The sequence below is a fragment of the Diplotaxodon limnothrissa genome, linkage group LG12 (assembly GCF_057381915.1).
Source record: "Diplotaxodon limnothrissa isolate DT_005_m linkage group LG12, D_limnothrissa_male_GT1.1, whole genome shotgun sequence".
Classification (NCBI taxonomy): domain Eukaryota; kingdom Metazoa; phylum Chordata; class Actinopteri; order Cichliformes; family Cichlidae; genus Diplotaxodon; species Diplotaxodon limnothrissa.
The window spans coordinates 39237061-39251943 of record NC_140607.1 but is presented as its reverse complement, the minus strand read 5'-3'; the positions used below and the strand labels follow the sequence as shown (position 1 = coordinate 39251943).

At 49.3% G+C, this 14883-nt stretch overlaps 18 non-coding genes across 18 annotated transcripts; all 18 read left to right on the top strand.

The window, feature by feature from the left end:
* Nucleotides 1–392: 392 nt before the first annotated feature.
* trnaa-ugc (transfer RNA alanine (anticodon UGC)) lies at nt 393–465 on the top strand. The gene has a single exon. It is a non-coding gene; the product is annotated as a tRNA-Ala (tRNA).
* A 682-nt stretch (nt 466–1147) lies between these two features.
* trnas-gcu (transfer RNA serine (anticodon GCU)) lies at nt 1148–1229 on the top strand. The gene has a single exon. It is a non-coding gene; the product is annotated as a tRNA-Ser (tRNA).
* A 515-nt stretch (nt 1230–1744) lies between these two features.
* Nucleotides 1745–1817, top strand: trnaa-agc (transfer RNA alanine (anticodon AGC)). Its single transcript has one exon. It is a non-coding gene; the product is annotated as a tRNA-Ala (tRNA).
* A 2223-nt stretch (nt 1818–4040) lies between these two features.
* Nucleotides 4041–4113, top strand: trnaa-ugc (transfer RNA alanine (anticodon UGC)). Its single transcript has one exon. It is a non-coding gene; the product is annotated as a tRNA-Ala (tRNA).
* A 682-nt stretch (nt 4114–4795) lies between these two features.
* On the top strand, nt 4796–4877 carry trnas-gcu (transfer RNA serine (anticodon GCU)). Its single transcript has one exon. It is a non-coding gene; the product is annotated as a tRNA-Ser (tRNA).
* A 526-nt stretch (nt 4878–5403) lies between these two features.
* On the top strand, nt 5404–5476 carry trnaa-agc (transfer RNA alanine (anticodon AGC)). The gene has a single exon. It is a non-coding gene; the product is annotated as a tRNA-Ala (tRNA).
* A 1436-nt stretch (nt 5477–6912) lies between these two features.
* Nucleotides 6913–6994, top strand: trnas-gcu (transfer RNA serine (anticodon GCU)). The gene has a single exon. It is a non-coding gene; the product is annotated as a tRNA-Ser (tRNA).
* A 526-nt stretch (nt 6995–7520) lies between these two features.
* Nucleotides 7521–7593, top strand: trnaa-agc (transfer RNA alanine (anticodon AGC)). The gene has a single exon. It is a non-coding gene; the product is annotated as a tRNA-Ala (tRNA).
* A 681-nt stretch (nt 7594–8274) lies between these two features.
* Nucleotides 8275–8347, top strand: trnaa-ugc (transfer RNA alanine (anticodon UGC)). Its single transcript has one exon. It is a non-coding gene; the product is annotated as a tRNA-Ala (tRNA).
* A 682-nt stretch (nt 8348–9029) lies between these two features.
* On the top strand, nt 9030–9111 carry trnas-gcu (transfer RNA serine (anticodon GCU)). The gene has a single exon. It is a non-coding gene; the product is annotated as a tRNA-Ser (tRNA).
* Nucleotides 9112–9626: 515 nt separating this feature from the next.
* Nucleotides 9627–9699, top strand: trnaa-agc (transfer RNA alanine (anticodon AGC)). Its single transcript has one exon. It is a non-coding gene; the product is annotated as a tRNA-Ala (tRNA).
* Nucleotides 9700–10380: 681 nt separating this feature from the next.
* Nucleotides 10381–10453, top strand: trnaa-ugc (transfer RNA alanine (anticodon UGC)). Its single transcript has one exon. It is a non-coding gene; the product is annotated as a tRNA-Ala (tRNA).
* A 682-nt stretch (nt 10454–11135) lies between these two features.
* trnas-gcu (transfer RNA serine (anticodon GCU)) lies at nt 11136–11217 on the top strand. Its single transcript has one exon. It is a non-coding gene; the product is annotated as a tRNA-Ser (tRNA).
* Nucleotides 11218–11743: 526 nt separating this feature from the next.
* Nucleotides 11744–11816, top strand: trnaa-agc (transfer RNA alanine (anticodon AGC)). Its single transcript has one exon. It is a non-coding gene; the product is annotated as a tRNA-Ala (tRNA).
* A 681-nt stretch (nt 11817–12497) lies between these two features.
* trnaa-ugc (transfer RNA alanine (anticodon UGC)) lies at nt 12498–12570 on the top strand. The gene has a single exon. It is a non-coding gene; the product is annotated as a tRNA-Ala (tRNA).
* A 682-nt stretch (nt 12571–13252) lies between these two features.
* trnas-gcu (transfer RNA serine (anticodon GCU)) lies at nt 13253–13334 on the top strand. The gene has a single exon. It is a non-coding gene; the product is annotated as a tRNA-Ser (tRNA).
* A 515-nt stretch (nt 13335–13849) lies between these two features.
* On the top strand, nt 13850–13922 carry trnaa-agc (transfer RNA alanine (anticodon AGC)). Its single transcript has one exon. It is a non-coding gene; the product is annotated as a tRNA-Ala (tRNA).
* A 681-nt stretch (nt 13923–14603) lies between these two features.
* Nucleotides 14604–14676, top strand: trnaa-ugc (transfer RNA alanine (anticodon UGC)). The gene has a single exon. It is a non-coding gene; the product is annotated as a tRNA-Ala (tRNA).
* The last annotated feature ends 207 nt before the right edge of the window (nt 14677–14883 follow it).

Sequence of the window (14883 nt, the reverse complement as noted above, 5' to 3'; positions counted from 1 at the left end):
AGGTTTATTTGCACTTCTCCGCTCACTACCTTTCAGGTACTACCATGTTAACGCTGGCTTCAAACCTCATCAATCTTTGACCATATGAAGTGATTGTCTCCCCTCTTACCCTCACAATACTGGCCGATGGCAGCAAAGAGTCCCCCGGCCCAGTCTGACATCTCTTTTCTCCAGAAGCAGCTGAAAGGGGCTTCCAGTGACACTCTCCTGGCGTACTGCGTAGGGCCCAGACTTGAATCGCTCGGAAATGTCTCGTGTGAGTTACGATTGCACCAAAGAGTCTTGTTGTAGTTGACAAGCCCAGAAAACATTGAAAGGGGGGTGTTGTGATTAGTTCCACCTGAGCTGAGGCTCCGTATGGCACGATGAAGCTGCAGTGCTCAACCCTCAATGGGGAATTAGCTCAAATGGTAGAGCGCTCGCTTTGCATGTGAGAGGCAGCGGGATCGATACCCGCATTCTCCAGGACACTTTTGGACATCCGCGAGGAGACCCAAAGCCATGCGTGTAGCCAATCCATTGGGTGTGTGTGGAGAACAAATTCAGGGGTGATTTGTCACACAAGGATAGCAGCAAGTGCGAAAGGCAAGCTTTAGAAGATGGTAGTGAGAGCTGCTCTGATGTGTGGCACAGATGGAGTCTGCAGAGTTGAAGATGATAAGCTTTTGCTTGGGAGTGTCCAGGATGGAACAGATGTGAAATGACCACGTGCGAGGGACAGCTGGGGTTGAGCCGTTTGCAGACGACGTTAGGCCAGCAAGGCTGAGGTGATTTGCACATGTGCAGAGGAGGGATATAAGATATACTGGGAAAAGGGTGTTAAATACGGAGCGGCTGGGCAGGAAAATAAGAGAAAGACCAAAGACAACGTTCATAGACGTAGCCAAGTAGGACATGCAGAGGGTTGGTGTGACAGAGGAGAATGCTAGGGGCAGGGTGAGATGGAGGCAGACGATCCACTCTGGCAACCCCCAAGAAGAACAGGCTCAAAGAAGAAGCCAGCATCACTCCAGGCTTCTACCAAAGTGTTACGCAGCCCCTCGTCGGGGATCTGGAGTCAATCTCCCTGCGTCCATACACCAGCGATCAGCTCACACATTATCCCTCGTCAATTCCCAATGCTACTGGCAAAGAGCAGTGTGCGGCAGATGAGGTGGCCGAGAGGTTAAGGCGATGGACTGCTAATCCATTGTGCTGTGCACGCGTGGGTTCGAATCCCATCCTCGTCGAGAGCTCTTTCTGCTTATGTTGATGCATCTTGTCAGTGTAAGATTGGCTGCCAAAGCAGGCATGATGCAATGCTCAGTTTTCATTTTAATTCACCATGTGGTCTTGTTGCACAGGTCATGTTAAAGACAATGGTCTGCTAATACAGTAGTAGAAAGACGTTCTGCTTCCAGAATAGCAACATTCCTAATGGCCCACTTGCCCTACACTGAAAACCAAGGGGAGGAGGTCGGTAAGCATATTGATTAGAACCACCTCCCTCAGTTGGCTTCATTCAATGTGAATTAGCAGTGGCTCTAGTCCACAGTCCCTTGGATGTCCAGTCTCCTCAGTCTGTCTCTAAGGCTGATGGCATTCAGTCACGTTAGCATGACAGTGGATTGTCAGCGAGCCGCCTTAGTCTCTCAGCCACCTCCTGGGCGCTTTGCAGATTTCAGGATTTGTGCCCCTTCCCTATTTTGATCATACAACAAGTATGGACAAAGTGTAGCCTGTAATAAGTAAGACATGTGGCACAGGGGAGTTAGCTCAAATGGTAGAGCGCTCGCTTAGCATGCGAGAGGTAGCGGGATCGACGCCCGCATTCTCCATTTGACACTTTGCTAGTCAGTGTCCCAATTGAATGCATGTGGCTTCCTTTGGCAAATCTTTATTTCACAGGTGTCGAACTCCAGGGGCCCGTTCTTCGTACGTCGCTTACTACATCCGAGATCAAATGACACATCCAAGATCAAATCATCGCGCTAACCGTGAGCTCGCTAATCCGGTTCCCCGAACACACCTGCTGTTGACGATTACTACAGCTGGACGCAGGAATGTGACATCACTGGGTGTCGTAAAAGGGGCTACTCATCGATAGTAGAAACATTGATCGTCAACCCGCTGATTGGTCGGCGAAAATGTCGAAGGGGCGTGCTCGGTATTTTCCGGCAGCAGAGCAAGAACTCATGAGTGAGGGATTTCAGGAGTTTCAGAGTTTAATTAAAACGCAAGAGAACACTGCAAAGGCTGCAGAAGCAAGGAGAGAGGGCTGGCAGAAAGTTGCTGACAAATCAAACTCGTAGGTAATTTAATAATAATAATAATAATGGATTGGATTTATATAGCGCTTTCCAAGGCACCCAAAGCGCTTTACGATACCACTATTCATTCACTCCCACATTCACACACTGGTGGAGGCAGCTACGGTTGTAGCCAGGCTGCCATATCGCGCCATCGGCCCCTCTGGCCAACACCAGTAGGCGGTAGGGTAGATCTATCATATGACACTATATTGTCCAATATCATATGGCATTATATTATATTATAATATGTTATATTATATCCCCTTTCACATTAGAGCCACAACAGGACCCACAAGAACATGGGAACAAGTAAAAGTGGAATACAGGAGTATTCTACAGAATGGTAATATTTATCTCTTAGATTGCTTTGCGTCTCTTGGCAAGGTAATACTGGCCTGTAATACTCTGTTAGTTTGTTCATAACAGCAACCAAGAAAAGGGCAGAGGAAAAAAAGACAGGTGGTGGTCCTGCACCCCCTCGTCAACAAGTTGGTTAAGTAAATAATACCCTCACGGGAATATCGATATCTCTCTATGAGCACACTGTCGCGCTGAGCTAAAGGATCCTGTCTATCCCGCAATATACGCTGAATTCTGAGGACTCTCCTTATCAATCTTGCACCTTCCGCAATGGGTTGGTCGCGTATACGGACAGGACATGGCTGCGACAGGCTTCCCAAATCCACCTTCGCTTTTATAGCCGTGGTCTCTCATCTTGATTACACGAAGTAATTTACAATTACTACTCTGAAATATGAATTACATCTGTAATAATCACATACATGTAATAGAATGTTAATAGTACATTTCCCTTTTTTAGGAAATGACCTGTATGTATCTGTGTGACATCAATAAAAGGATCAAGTGCTGCATTATCTTTAGTTACATTGATGTTATTTATTTATGGTGAAACAGTGGTGGAATATCGCTGTTGCTTTCGTATAAATGAAGCGGACATACCTGCGTGGCCGCGATCTAATCCTGTTTACATAAAGTAAACCTGCTCCCGAGCAGGTTTACGCTTACGGCTCTGTTGCTATGACAGCAAGTCCCGGATGAGCTTCGGGGAACCGACTGATCCAGGATCACGCGAAATCGTCAACAATCTAATCCGGCTAACCTACTTAGCGAGGTACGAAGAACGGGCCCCAGGCCTCGAGGGCCGGTGTCCTGCAGGTTTCAGATGTATTCTTGATCCATCATAGGGGATTCAAATGGCTAAATTACCTCCCCAACATTTCTTGAAGTTCTCCAGAGGCCTGGTAATGAACTAATCATTTGATTCAGGTGTGTTGACCCAGGGTTATACCTAAAACCTGCAGGACACCGGCCCTCGAGGCCTGATGTTGTACACCCCAGGTTTATTTGCACTTCTCCGCTCACTACCTTTCAGGTACTACCATGTTAACGCTGGCTTCAAACCTCATCAATCTTTGACCATATGAAGTGATTGTCTCCCCTCTTACCCTCACAATACTGGCCGATGGCAGCAAAGAGTCCCCCGGCCCAGTCTGACATCTCTTTTCTCCAGAAGCAGCTGAAAGGGGCTTCCAGTGACACTCTCCTGGCGTACTGCGTAGGGCCCAGACTTGAATCGCTCGGAAATGTCTCGTGTGAGTTACGATTGCACCAAAGAGTCTTGTTGTAGTTGACAAGCCCAGAAAACATTGAAAGGGGGGTGTTGTGATTAGTTCCACCTGAGCTGAGGCTCCGTATGGCACGATGAAGCTGCAGTGCTCAACCCTCAATGGGGAATTAGCTCAAATGGTAGAGCGCTCGCTTTGCATGTGAGAGGCAGCGGGATCGATACCCGCATTCTCCAGGACACTTTTGGACATCCGCGAGGAGACCCAAAGCCATGCGTGTAGCCAATCCATTGGGTGTGTGTGGAGAACAAATTCAGGGGTGATTTGTCACACAAGGATAGCAGCAAGTGCGAAAGGCAAGCTTTAGAAGATGGTAGTGAGAGCTGCTCTGATGTGTGGCACAGATGGAGTCTGCAGAGTTGAAGATGATAAGCTTTTGCTTGGGAGTGTCCAGGATGGAACAGATGTGAAATGACCACGTGCGAGGGACAGCTGGGGTTGAGCCGTTTGCAGACGACGTTAGGCCAGCAAGGCTGAGGTGATTTGCACATGTGCAGAGGAGGGATATAAGATATACTGGGAAAAGGGTGTTAAATACGGAGCGGCTGGGCAGGAAAATAAGAGAAAGACCAAAGACAACGTTCATAGACGTAGCCAAGTAGGACATGCAGAGGGTTGGTGTGACAGAGGAGAATGCTAGGGGCAGGGTGAGATGGAGGCAGACGATCCACTCTGGCAACCCCCAAGAAGAACAGGCTCAAAGAAGAAGCCAGCATCACTCCAGGCTTCTACCAAAGTGTTACGCAGCCCCTCGTCGGGGATCTGGAGTCAATCTCCCTGCGTCCATACACCAGCGATCAGCTCACACATTATCCCTCGTCAATTCCCAATGCTACTGGCAAAGAGCAGTGTGCGGCAGATGAGGTGGCCGAGAGGTTAAGGCGATGGACTGCTAATCCATTGTGCTGTGCACGCGTGGGTTCGAATCCCATCCTCGTCGAGAGCTCTTTCTGCTTATGTTGATGCATCTTGTCAGTGTAAGATTGGCTGCCAAAGCAGGCATGATGCAATGCTCTTCTTTGGCTCAGTATTCACTTTAGTTCACCATGTGGTCTTGTTGCACAGGTCATGTTAAAGACAATGGTCTGCTAATACAGTAGTAGAAAGACGTTCTGCTTCCAGAATAGCAACATTCCTAATGGCCCACTTGCCCTACACTGAAAACCAAGGGGAGGAGGTCGGTAAGCATATTGATTAGAACCACCTCCCTCAGTTGGCTTCATTCAATGTGAATTAGCAGTGGCTCTAGTCCACAGTCCCTTGGATGTCCAGTCTCCTCAGTCTGTCTCTAAGGCTGATGGCATTCAGTCACGTTAGCATGACAGTGGATTGTCAGCGAGCCGCCTTAGTCTCTCAGCCACCTCCTGGGTGCTTTGCAGATTTCAGGATTTGTGCCCCTTCCCTATTTTGATCATACAACAAGTATGGACAAAGTGTAGCCTGTAATAAGTAAGACATGTGGCACAGGGGAGTTAGCTCAAATGGTAGAGCGCTCGCTTAGCATGCGAGAGGTAGCGGGATCGACGCCCGCATTCTCCATTTGACACTTTGCTAGTCAGTGTCCCAATTGAATGCATGTGGCTTCCTTTGGCAAATCTTTATTTCACAGGTGTCGAACTCCAGGCCTCGAGGGCCGGTGTCCTGCAGGTTTCAGATGTATTCTTGATCCATCATAGGGGATTCAAATGGCTAAATTACCTCCCCAACATTTCTTGAAGTTCTCCAGAGGCCTGGTAATGAACTAATCATTTGATTCAGGTGTGTTGACCCAGGGTTATACCTAAAACCTGCAGGACACCAGCCCTCGAGGCCTGATGTTGTACACCCCAGGTTTATTTGCACTTCTCCGCTCACTACCTTTCAGGTACTACCATGTTAACGCTGGCTTCAAACCTCATCAATCTTTGACCATATGAAGTGATTGTCTCCCCTCTTACCCTCACAATACTGGCCGATGGCAGCAAAGAGTCCCCCGGCCCAGTCTGACATCTCTTTTCTCCAGAAGCAGCTGAAAGGGGCTTCCAGTGACACTCTCCTGGCGTACTGCGTAGGGCCCAGACTTGAATCGCTCGGAAATGTCTCGTGTGAGTTACGATTGCACCAAAGAGTCTTGTTGCAGTTGACAAGCCCAGAAAACATTGAAAGGGGGGTGTTGTGATTAGTTCCACCTGAGCTGAGGCTCCGTATGGCACGATGAAGCTGCAGTGCTCAACCCTCAATGGGGAATTAGCTCAAATGGTAGAGCGCTTGCTTTGCATGTGAGAGGCAGCGGGATCGATACCCGCATTCTCCAGGACACTTTTGCACATCCGCGAGGAGACCCAAAGCCATGCGTGTAGCCAATCCATTGGGTGTGGGTGGAGAACAAATTCAGGGGTGATTTGTCACACAAGGATAGCAGCAAGTGCGAAAGGCAAGCTTTAGAAGATGGTAGTGAGAGCTGCTCTGATGTGTGGCACAGATGGAGTCTGCAGAGTTGAAGATGATAAGCTTTTGCTTGGGAGTGTCCAGGATGGAACAGATGTGAAATGACCACGTGCGAGGGACAGCTGGGGTTGAGCCGTTTGCAGACGACGTTAGGCCAGCAAGGCTGAGGTGATTTGCACATGTGCAGAGGAGGGATATAAGATATACTGGGAAAAGGGTGTTAAATACGGAGCGGCTGGGCAGGAGAATAAGAGAAAGACCAAAGACAACGTTCATAGACGTAGCCAAGTAGGACATGCAGAGGGTTGGTGTGACAGAGGAGAATGCTAGGGGCAGGGTGAGATGGAGGCAGACGATCCACTCTGGCAACCCCCAAGAAGAACAGGCTCAAAGAAGAAGCCAGCATCACTCCAGGCTTCTACCAAAGTGTTACGCAGCCCCTCGTCGGGGATCTGGAGTCAATCTCCCTGCGTCCATACACCAGCGATCAGCTCACACATTATCCCTCGTCAATTCCCAATGCTACTGGCAAAGAGCAGTGTGCGGCAGATGAGGTGGCCGAGAGGTTAAGGCGATGGACTGCTAATCCATTGTGCTGTGCACGCGTGGGTTCGAATCCCATCCTCGTCGAGAGCTCTTTCTGCTTATGTTGATGCATCTTGTCAGTGTAAGATTGGCTGCCAAAGCAGGCATGATGCAATGCTCTTCTTTGGCTCAGTATTCACTTTAGTTCACCATGTGGTCTTGTTGCACAGGTCATGTTAAAGACAATGGTCTGCTAATACAGTAGTAGAAAGACGTTCTGCTTCCAGAATAGCAACATTCCTAATGGCCAACTTGCCCTACACTGAAAACCAAGGGGAGGAGGTCGGTAAGCATATTGATTAGAACCACCTCCCTCAGTTGGCTTCATTCAATGTGAATTAGCAGTGGCTCTAGTCCACAGTCCCTTGGATGTCCAGTCTCCTCAGTCTGTCTCTAAGGCTGATGGCATTCAGTCACGTTAGCATGACAGTGGATTGTCAGCGAGCCGCCTTAGTCTCTCAGCCACCTCCTGGGCGCTTTGCAGATTTCAGGATTTATGCCCCTTCCCTATTTTGATCATACAACAAGTATGGACAAAGTGTAGCCTGTAATAAGTAAGACATGTAGCACAGGGGAGTTAGCTCAAATGGTAGAGCGCTCGCTTAGCATGCGAGAGGTAGCGGGATCGACGCCCGCATTCTCCATTTGACACTTTGCTAGTCAGTGTCCCAATTGAATGCATGTGGCTTCCTTTGGCAAATCTTTATTTCACAGGTGTCGAACTCCAGGCCTCGAGGGCCGGTGTCCTGCAGGTTTCAGATGTATTCTTGATCCATCATAGGGGATTCAAATGGCTAAATTACCTCCCCAACATTTCTTGAAGTTCTCCAGAGGCCTGGTAATGAACTAATCATTTGATTCAGGTGTGTTGACCCAGGGTTATACCTAAAACCTGCAGGACACCGGCCCTCGAGGCCTGATGTTGTACACCCCAGGTTTATTTGCACTTCTCCGCTCACTACCTTTCAGGTACTACCATGTTAACGCTGGCTTCAAACCTCATCAATCTTTGACCATATGAAGTGATTGTCTCCCCTCTTACCCTCACAATACTGGCCGATGGCAGCAAAGAGTCCCCCGGCCCAGTCTGACATCTCTTTTCTCCAGAAGCAGCTGAAAGGGGCTTCCAGTGACACTCTCCTGGCGTACTGCGTAGGGCCCAGACTTGAATCGCTCGGAAATGTCTCGTGTGAGTTACGATTGCACCAAAGAGTCTTGTTGTAGTTGACAAGCCCAGAAAACATTGAAAGGGGGGTGTTGTGATTAGTTCCACCTGAGCTGAGGCTCCGTATGGCACGATGAAGCTGCAGTGCTCAACCCTCAATGGGGAATTAGCTCAAATGGTAGAGCGCTCGCTTTGCATGTGAGAGGCAGCGGGATCGATACCCGCATTCTCCAGGACACTTTTGGACATCCGCGAGGAGACCCAAAGCCATGCGTGTAGCCAATCCATTGGGTGTGTGTGGAGAACAAATTCAGGGGTGATTTGTCACACAAGGATAGCAGCAAGTGCGAAAGGCAAGCTTTAGAAGATGGTAGTGAGAGCTGCTCTGATGTGTGGCACAGATGGAGTCTGCAGAGTTGAAGATGATAAGCTTTTGCTTGGGAGTGTCCAGGATGGAACAGATGTGAAATGACCACGTGCGAGGGACAGCTGGGGTTGAGCCGTTTGCAGATGACGTTAGGCCAGCAAGGCTGAGGTGATTTGCACATGTGCAGAGGAGGGATATAAGATATACTGGGAAAAGGGTGTTAAATACGGAGCGGCTGGGCAGGAGAATAAGAGAAAGACCAAAGACAACGTTCATAGACGTAGCCAAGTAGGACATGCAGAGGGTTGGTGTGACAGAGGAGAATGCTAGGGGCAGGGTGAGATGGAGGCAGACGATCCACTCTGGCAACCCCCAAGAAGAACAGGCTCAAAGAAGAAGCCAGCATCACTCCAGGCTTCTACCAAAGTGTTACGCAGCCCCTCGTCGGGGATCTGGAGTCAATCTCCCTGCGTCCATACACCAGCGATCAGCTCACACATTATCCCTCGTCAATTCCCAATGCTACTGGCAAAGAGCAGTGTGCGGCAGATGAGGTGGCCGAGAGGTTAAGGCGATGGACTGCTAATCCATTGTGCTGTGCACGCGTGGGTTCGAATCCCATCCTCGTCGAGAGCTCTTTCTGCTTATGTTGATGCATCTTGTCAGTGTAAGATTGGCTGCCAAAGCAGGCATGATGCAATGCTCAGTTTTCATTTTAATTCACCATGTGGTCTTGTTGCACAGGTCATGTTAAAGACAATGGTCTGCTAATACAGTAGTAGAAAGACGTTCTGCTTCCAGAATAGCAACATTCCTAATGGCCCACTTGCCCTACACTGAAAACCAAGGGGAGGAGGTCGGTAAGCATATTGATTAGAACCACCTCCCTCAGTTGGCTTCATTCAATGTGAATTAGCAGTGGCTCTAGTCTACAGTCCCTTGGATGTCCAGTCTCCTCAGTCTGTCTCTAAGGCTGATGGCATTCAGTCACGTTAGCATGACAGTGGATTGTCAGCGAGCCGCCTTAGTCTCTCAGCCACCTCCTGGGTGCTTTGCAGATTTCAGGATTTGTGCCCCTTCCCTATTTTGATCATACAACAAGTATGGACAAAGTGTAGCCTGTAATAAGTAAGACATGTGGCACAGGGGAGTTAGCTCAAATGGTAGAGCGCTCGCTTAGCATGCGAGAGGTAGCGGGATCGACGCCCGCATTCTCCATTTGACACTTTGCTAGTCAGTGTCCCAATTGAATGCATGTGGCTTCCTTTGGCAAATCTTTATTTCACAGGTGTCGAACTCCAGGCCTCGAGGGCCGGTGTCCTGCAGGTTTCAGATGTATTCTTGATCCATCATAGGGGATTCAAATGGCTAAATTACCTCCCCAACATTTCTTGAAGTTCTCCAGAGGCCTGGTAATGAACTAATCATTTGATTCAGGTGTGTTGACCCAGGGTTATACCTAAAACCTGCAGGACACCAGCCCTCGAGGCCTGATGTTGTACACCCCAGGTTTATTTGCACTTCTCCGCTCACTACCTTTCAGGTACTACCATGTTAACGCTGGCTTCAAACCTCATCAATCTTTGACCATATGAAGTGATTGTCTCCCCTCTTACCCTCACAATACTGGCCGATGGCAGCAAAGAGTCCCCCGGCCCAGTCTGACATCTCTTTTCTCCAGAAGCAGCTGAAAGGGGCTTCCAGTGACACTCTCCTGGCGTACTGCGTAGGGCCCAGACTTGAATCGCTCGGAAATGTCTCGTGTGAGTTACGATTGCACCAAAGAGTCTTGTTGCAGTTGACAAGCCCAGAAAACATTGAAAGGGGGGTGTTGTGATTAGTTCCACCTGAGCTGAGGCTCCGTATGGCACGATGAAGCTGCAGTGCTCAACCCTCAATGGGGAATTAGCTCAAATGGTAGAGCGCTCGCTTTGCATGTGAGAGGCAGCGGGATCGATACCCGCATTCTCCAGGACACTTTTGCACATCCGCGAGGAGACCCAAAGCCATGCGTGTAGCCAATCCATTGGGTGTGTGTGGAGAACAAATTCAGGGGTGATTTGTCACACAAGGATAGCAGCAAGTGCGAAAGGCAAGCTTTAGAAGATGGTAGTGAGAGCTGCTCTGATGTGTGGCACAGATGGAGTCTGCAGAGTTGAAGATGATAAGCTTTTGCTTGGGAGTGTCCAGGATGGAACAGATGTGAAATGACCACGTGCGAGGGACAGCTGGGGTTGAGCCGTTTGCAGACGACGTTAGGCCAGCAAGGCTGAGGTGATTTGCACATGTGCAGAGGAGGGATATAAGATATACTGGGAAAAGGGTGTTAAATACGGAGCGGCTGGGCAGGAGAATAAGAGAAAGACCAAAGACAACGTTCATAGACGTAGCCAAGTAGGACATGCAGAGGGTTGGTGTGACAGAGGAGAATGCTAGGGGCAGGGTGAGATGGAGGCAGACGATCCACTCTGGCAACCCCCAAGAAGAACAGGCTCAAAGAAGAAGCCAGCATCACTCCAGGCTTCTACCAAAGTGTTACGCAGCCCCTCGTCGGGGATCTGGAGTCAATCTCCCTGCGTCCATACACCAGCGATCAGCTCACACATTATCCCTCGTCAATTCCCAATGCTACTGGCAAAGAGCAGTGTGCGGCAGATGAGGTGGCCGAGAGGTTAAGGCGATGGACTGCTAATCCATTGTGCTGTGCACGCGTGGGTTCGAATCCCATCCTCGTCGAGAGCTCTTTCTGCTTATGTTGATGCATCTTGTCAGTGTAAGATTGGCTGCCAAAGCAGGCATGATGCAATGCTCTTCTTTGGCTCAGTATTCACTTTAGTTCACCATGTGGTCTTGTTGCACAGGTCATGTTAAAGACAATGGTCTGCTAATACAGTAGTAGAAAGACGTTCTGCTTCCAGAATAGCAACATTCCTAATGGCCAACTTGCCCTACACTGAAAACCAAGGGGAGGAGGTCGGTAAGCATATTGATTAGAACCACCTCCCTCAGTTGGCTTCATTCAATGTGAATTAGCAGTGGCTCTAGTCCACAGTCCCTTGGATGTCCAGTCTCCTCAGTCTGTCTCTAAGGCTGATGGCATTCAGTCACGTTAGCATGACAGTGGATTGTCAGCGAGCCGCCTTAGTCTCTCAGCCACCTCCTGGGTGCTTTGCAGATTTCAGGATTTGTGCCCCTTCCCTATTTTGATCATACAACAAGTATGGACAAAGTGTAGCCTGTAATAAGTAAGACATGTAGCACAGGGGAGTTAGCTCAAATGGTAGAGCGCTCGCTTAGCATGCGAGAGGTAGCGGGATCGACGCCCGCATTCTCCATTTCACACTTTGCTAGTCAGTGTCCCAATTGAATGCATGTGGCTTCCTTTGGCAAATCTTTATTTCACAGGTGTCGAACTCCAGGCCTCGAGGGCCGGTGTCCTGCAGGTTTCAGATGTATTCTTGATCCATCATAGGGGATTCAAATGGCTAAATTACCTCCCCAACATTTCTTGAAGTTCTCCAGAGGCCTGGTAATGAACTAATCATTTGATTCAGGTGTGTTGACCCAGGGTTATACCTAAAACCTGCAGGACACCGGCCCTCGAGGCCTGATGTTGTACACCCCAGGTTTATTTGCACTTCTCCGCTCACTACCTTTCAGGTACTACCATGTTAACGCTGGCTTCAAACCTCATCAATCTTTGACCATATGAAGTGATTGTCTCCCCTCTTACCCTCACAATACTGGCCGATGGCAGCAAAGAGTCCCCCGGCCCAGTCTGACATCTCTTTTCTCCAGAAGCAGCTGAAAGGGGCTTCCAGTGACACTCTCCTGGCGTACTGCGTAGGGCCCAGACTTGAATCGCTCGGAAATGTCTCGTGTGAGTTACGATTGCACCAAAGAGTCTTGTTGTAGTTGACAAGCCCAGAAAACATTGAAAGGGGGGTGTTGTGATTAGTTCCACCTGAGCTGAGGCTCCGTATGGCACGATGAAGCTGCAGTGCTCAACCCTCAATGGGGAATTAGCTCAAATGGTAGAGCGCTCGCTTTGCATGTGAGAGGCAGCGGGATCGATACCCGCATTCTCCAGGACACTTTTGGACATCCGCGAGGAGACCCAAAGCCATGCGTGTAGCCAATCCATTGGGTGTGGGTGGAGAACAAATTCAGGGGTGATTTGTCACACAAGGATAGCAGCAAGTGCGAAAGGCAAGCTTTAGAAGATGGTAGTGAGAGCTGCTCTGATGTGTGGCACAGATGGAGTCTGCAGAGTTGAAGATGATAAGCTTTTGCTTGGGAGTGTCCAGGATGGAACAGATGTGAAATGACCACGTGCGAGGGACAGCTGGGGTTGAGCCGTTTGCAGATGACGTTAGGCCAGCAAGGCTGAGGTGATTTGCACATGTGCAGAGGAGGGATATAAGATATACTGGGAAAAGGGTGTTAAATACGGAGCGGCTGGGCAGGAGAATAAGAGAAAGACCAAAGACAACGTTCATAGACGTAGCCAAGTAGGACATGCAGAGGGTTGGTGTGACAGAGGAGAATGCTAGGGGCAGGGTGAGATGGAGGCAGACGATCCACTCTGGCAACCCCCAAGAAGAACAGGCTCAAAGAAGAAGCCAGCATCACTCCAGGCTTCTACCAAAGTGTTACGCAGCCCCTCGTCGGGGATCTGGAGTCAATCTCCCTGCGTCCATACACCAGCGATCAGCTCACACATTATCCCTCGTCAATTCCCAATGCTACTGGCAAAGAGCAGTGTGCGGCAGATGAGGTGGCCGAGAGGTTAAGGCGATGGACTGCTAATCCATTGTGCTGTGCACGCGTGGGTTCGAATCCCATCCTCGTCGAGAGCTCTTTCTGCTTATGTTGATGCATCTTGTCAGTGTAAGATTGGCTGCCAAAGCAGGCATGATGCAATGCTCAGTTTTCATTTTAATTCACCATGTGGTCTTGTTGCACAGGTCATGTTAAAGACAATGGTCTGCTAATACAGTAGTAGAAAGACGTTCTGCTTCCAGAATAGCAACATTCCTAATGGCCCACTTGCCCTACACTGAAAACCAAGGGGAGGAGGTCGGTAAGCATATTGATTAGAACCACCTCCCTCAGTTGGCTTCATTCAATGTGAATTAGCAGTGGCTCTAGTCCACAGTCCCTTGGATGTCCAGTCTCCTCAGTCTGTCTCTAAGGCTGATGGCATTCAGTCACGTTAGCATGACAGTGGATTGTCAGCGAGCCGCCTTAGTCTCTCAGCCACCTCCTGGGCGCTTTGCAGATTTCAGGATTTGTGCCCCTTCCCTATTTTGATCATACAACAAGTATGGACAAAGTGTAGCCTGTAATAAGTAAGACATGTGGCACAGGGGAGTTAGCTCAAATGGTAGAGCGCTCGCTTAGCATGCGAGAGGTAGCGGGATCGACGCCCGCATTCTCCATTTGACACTTTGCTAGTCAGTGTCCCAATTGAATGCATGTGGCTTCCTTTGGCAAATCTTTATTTCACAGGTGTCGAACTCCAGGCCTCGAGGGCCGGTGTCCTGCAGGTTTCAGATGTATTCTTGATCCATCATAGGGGATTCAAATGGCTAAATTACCTCCCCAACATTTCTTGAAGTTCTCCAGAGGCCTGGTAATGAACTAATCATTTGATTCAGGTGTGTTGACCCAGGGTTATACCTAAAACCTGCAGGACACCGGCCCTCGAGGCCTGATGTTGTACACCCCAGGTTTATTTGCACTTCTCCGCTCACTACCTTTCAGGTACTACCATGTTAACGCTGGCTTCAAACCTCATCAATCTTTGACCATATGAAGTGATTGTCTCCCCTCTTACCCTCACAATACTGGCCGATGGCAGCAAAGAGTCCCCCGGCCCAGTCTGACATCTCTTTTCTCCAGAAGCAGCTGAAAGGGGCTTCCAGTGACACTCTCCTGGCGTACTGCGTAGGGCCCAGACTTGAATCGCTCGGAAATGTCTCGTGTGAGTTACGATTGCACCAAAGAGTCTTGTTGTAGTTGACAAGCCCAGAAAACATTGAAAGGGGGGTGTTGTGATTAGTTCCACCTGAGCTGAGGCTCCGTATGGCACGATGAAGCTGCAGTGCTCAACCCTCAATGGGGAATTAGCTCAAATGGTAGAGCGCTCGCTTTGCATGTGAGAGGCAGCGGGATCGATACCCGCATTCTCCAGGACACTTTTGCACATCCGCGAGGAGACCCAAAGCCATGCGTGTAGCCAATCCATTGGGTGTGGGTGGAGAACAAATTCAGGGGTGATTTGTCACACAAGGATAGCAGCAAGTGCGAAAGGCAAGCTTTAGAAGATGGTAGTGAGAGCTGCTCTGATGTGTGGCACAGATGGAGTCTGCAGAGTTGAAGATGATAAGCTTTTGCTTG